This window comes from Staurois parvus, unplaced genomic scaffold (assembly GCF_062004578.1).
Source record: "Staurois parvus isolate SC_StPar_1 unplaced genomic scaffold, SC_StPar_1.0 ptg001280l, whole genome shotgun sequence".
Lineage (NCBI taxonomy): Eukaryota > Metazoa > Chordata > Amphibia > Anura > Ranidae > Staurois > Staurois parvus.
The window spans coordinates 41,950-46,610 of record NW_028319076.1 but is presented as its reverse complement, the minus strand read 5'-3'; positions in this window follow the sequence as shown (position 1 = coordinate 46,610).

Below are 4,661 nucleotides of genomic sequence, written 5' to 3'. Positions count from 1 at the left end.
GGACTAGTATGGTGGTGATCAGGAACACTGTTACTGGCTGCATTGGTTTGCTGAACAATGCAACTGGTGTGGTGGTGATCAGGAACACTATTGCTGTCTTATATTGGTCTGGTGAAACTGGGACTGATGTGGCGGTGACTAGGAACACTTTTACTGGCTGCATTGGTCTGCTAAACACTGGGACTGTTATGGTGATGATAAGAAACACTGTTGCTGGTTTATATTGGTCCGGAGAGACTGGGACTGATGTGGCAGTGATCAGGAACACTGTTACTGGCTTACACTGGTGTGGTTAAACTGGGACTGTTGTGGCATTACACTTGTAGCGCCCTCCCCTTGGTCGAATAAATGTAGTTTTTGGCTCTGCTGTACTCAGTATCTGAAGCACACAGCAATCACAGCTGAGCTGCAAGAAGTTTTAATACAGCCTCCTGCCCTCAAGAGTCAGCCATCCAGTTGCGTTTCTACAATGGCTAGACGGCAAGTGGTTAAAGAATGCCGTTTGAATTCTTCAGAGATCCAGTCCCATACCCCCATCATTTGGTTCCCATAGCCCCAAGGGCCACCCCAGGTAAGAACCCCTGCTTTATGCTAAAATAAATCTTGCCTGCTTTATTCTCAGAGTTGCTTTGCGGGGTATTAAAAGGAACATACTGTATATAAATAACTTTAGTTGTTTCAGTCATTCATGGTCTCCAGCTGCACGTCACGCTCCGGTGAAGCTGAAGGATACAGAAGTTACATGTCTGTTACTGTGACACCGTCTCACTAATCAGAGAACAGAAGTGAAAGTCAAGTGAGAAGAGGAAGTGGCTCTGCCCTGTTTGGACTGAATGCCAGCCTCGGTCAGTGTCACTACTCCCCAGGAAACATCTCACCTAGACTGACACATATGTGTTTAAAACCCCCTCTCAGAATTTTCCTGTAACTTCAGAGATTCTGCATAAAGGATAACTAAAGCCAAGAACAAAAATGCAATATATTGCAGCCTACAGACATTAGATGGGGTGTCTGCTTCAGTTTACTTTTTTCCAAGCTAAGAATATTTTCAGCAAGTACAGAAAATACATGTTGATATTGCTGGAAATGCTGTGTCCTTGTTACTTCCTGTGAGTTTCACTGAAGAATATCTTCTTTCTAAGCTTTGTTCTGCAAGCCTGCTTTCCCCCCTGTGTAATGGAGATGAAGGGATAAGGACATGTTGGTAAACTATATCAGGAGCAGCCTAGAATGGCAACCATGGCTCCCTCCCAGGGCCAGTGGAAAGATTTTTGTCTACACAAGCAAAGATGCATTTTAACCCCCCTCGCAGCACACAGCATGTGATTGAAAGCCTCAGCTGTGCATGTTTCCTTATCAGTGAGTGTAGGGGTGTTGTGTCCTTTCACTCCACTCAGGACTCAGACACAGATGATGACTGATCTGTGTACCAGCCTGTTGACAGTACCATGTGATAGATCTAACCAATCACAATTGTGACAATGACAATGACAATGTAACATGACAATTGTAAACAATGTGTGCTTTCTTTCATGCCATCCATTGTATGCAATTGTGTTGCTAGCCGTGACTGGTCACAGTGATCACATGGTATAGAGTGGGCCAATCACAGCCCATCTGTGTCATTTGATTAGCTGTGGCCAAACACAGCTAATCACAACAAAACAAACTGAATGCATTGATTTCATTCAGTAAAATGCTTGTTTATAGCAATGAAATACATTGCTATAAGCAATCATAATATGTTAAAAAAAATACTGATCACTTTCCCATGTAGTACAATGTAGCTATGGTAACATTATATTACTCTGGGCACAGTGTAAAAAAAATCATAAAAAAAAGAAAAGAAGAGAAAACGTATAAAACAAAGTTGAAAAAAAAAAATTGACTGTCAGTGCCCCTGATCACCACCACACTAATTATATGATGATGCTGTACTGCACTGACGACAGTATGCAAAAAAACTAAATTGTGAAAATTAAAAAAAAAATTATGACAAAAATGTACAACTTTAAAAAACTTGCCATGCCTCTTACTAAATAATTCAGACTATCTGCTTTCCAAAAAGGAGTCATTTGAGGGATATCTGTACTGTCCTGTCATTTTTGGGCCTCAAGAAATGAGATAGGCTGTCAGTACATCACGATTGATCGATTTTCAGATATATACCAAAGTTTGTGGACTCTATAACTTTGCTACAGACTAAGTAATATACACTGATTTTGGTTATTTTCACCAAATAAATGTAGCAGAATACAGTGATTTATTTGCAAAATCTTATAACAGAAAAACATGTTTTTTTTTTTCTTTTTACAGTTATAGCACAAAAAATAAAAACCCAGTGGTGATCAAATATCACCAGAAGAAAGCTCTAGTTGTGTGAACAAAATGATAAAAACTTAGTTTGGGTACAGTGCTGCATGACCGTGCAATAGCCATTCAAAGTGCTACAGCAATAAAAGCTGAAAAATGACCTGGGCAGGAAGGGGGTGACAGTGCCCCGGTATTGAAGTGGTTAAGAAAATTTGGGGACTAGCAAGCAGTCAGAACTATGTAACATTCAACACAATGTATAAAGGACAGTGGTCAGGGATGAGCTTGGGTTTGGTTCAAACTTGGGTTTGGAGGGAACCTGGAAAGAAGCTGTCACTCCTTCCCACTGTCGCATTATCAACTGCAACCAGGTCATTCCCCGCCCCGAAGCTATATGTACACAAAGGGGTGGGGACTTGTGACATCACTGACATAATATGGCCACATGGATATATTAGGTTGTTGATGCCGTGAGCATCCCTGCTCCTTTGTGTACATGTAGTTGCAGCTTCAAGAATGACCTAGCCGCAATGTCCATCCATCTGAACCTAAGTCAGGACCAAATCTGAGCTCATCCCTAGTCGGGAATGTAATATAATGTGCAACATAGTAAAATAAATGAAACAATTAGGAATCTGTTGCCTACAGAGTGCAGCAGTCTGGACTGCGTAACAATGTAGCATACAGCATAGCATATAGAGTGCAGCGGTAAGGGCTATATTGTGTGTAGAGTGCACTGCTGCTCAACCAACTGCATCTAGGGCATTCCCTGCCCCACCACTGTATGGACACAAAGTGGAGAACACCAGTTTGGACCAAACCCGAGCTCATCCTTGTCAGGACCATATAATGTACAACATTAATTATTTTATTATTTACTTATTTCAGGTACTTATATTGCACCGTCAATTTACGCAGCACTTTACATATATATTGTACATTCACATCAGTCCCTAACCCTGAAGGGGTGTACAATCTAAGGTCCCTAACTTACATTCATACATACACATACTAGGGCCAAGTTAGACAGTAACCAATTCACCTACCAGCATGCCTTTGGAGTGTGGGAGGAAACTGGAAGACCTGGAGGAAACCCACACAGGCACAACATGCAAACTCCAGGCAGGTGGTACCGTGGCTGGGATTTGAACCAATGACCCTAGTACTGAGAGTATGGAGGAAGAATGGAGAGGCACACACTGCAAGATGCTTGAAGTCCAGTGTGAAGTTTCCACAGTCTGTGTTGATTTGGGGAGCCATGTCATCTGCTGGTGTTGGTCCACTGTGCTTCATTAAGTCCAGGGTCAATGCAGCCGTCTACCAGGAGATTTTGGAGCACTTCATGCTTCCTTCCGCAGATGAGCTTTATGGGGATGCTGACTTCATTTTCCAGCAGGACTTGGCACCTGCCCACACTGCCAAAAGCACCAAAACCTGGTTCAATGACCGTGGGATTATTGTGCTTGATTGGCCAGCAAACTCGCCTGACCTGAACCCCATAGAGAATCTATGGGGCATTGCCAAGAGAAAGATGAGAGACATGAGACTGAACAATGCAGAAGAGTTGAAGGCCGCTATTGAAGCATCCTGGTCTTCTATAACACCTCAGCAGTGCCACAGGCTGATAGCTTCCATGCCACGCCGCATTGAGGCAGTAATTGCTGCAAAAGGGGCCCAAACCAAGTACTGAGTACATATGCATGCTTATACTTTTCAGAGGTCCGATATTGTTCTATGTACAATCCTTGTTTTATTGATTGCATATAATATTCTAATTTTCTGAGATTGTGGATTTGGGGTGTTCATGAGCTGTAAGCCATAATCATCACAATTATGACAAATCACGGCTTGAACTATCTTGCTTTGCATGTAATGAGTCTATCTCATATATTAGTTTCACCTTTTAAGTTGCATTACTGAAATAAATGAACTTTTGCACAATATTCAAATTTTTCGAGTTTCACCTGTATATAGTGGTTGATTTACTAAAGGCAAATAGACTGTGCACTTTGAAAGCGCAGTTGCTCCAGAGCTTAGTAAATGAGGGAAAGCTTCACTTTGCAAAGAATACCCAATCACATGCAAGGAGAAAAATAAAAAAATACCTGCATTTTTGCATGCACATAATCGGATGAAGCTCTGGAGCAACTGTACTTGCAGAGTGCACCTGCACTTTGCAAAGTGCACAGTCCATTTGCCTTTAGTAAATCAACACCATAGAGTGCAATGGTAAATGCTATGTAATTGCAGAACATTGCTCTAAATTAGTGTTTTATACTCATTTTTTAAGTGAAATTTTCCTTTAAAATCTGAAGGTGTTTAAGGCGGGATTAGATAAATCTGCAGGT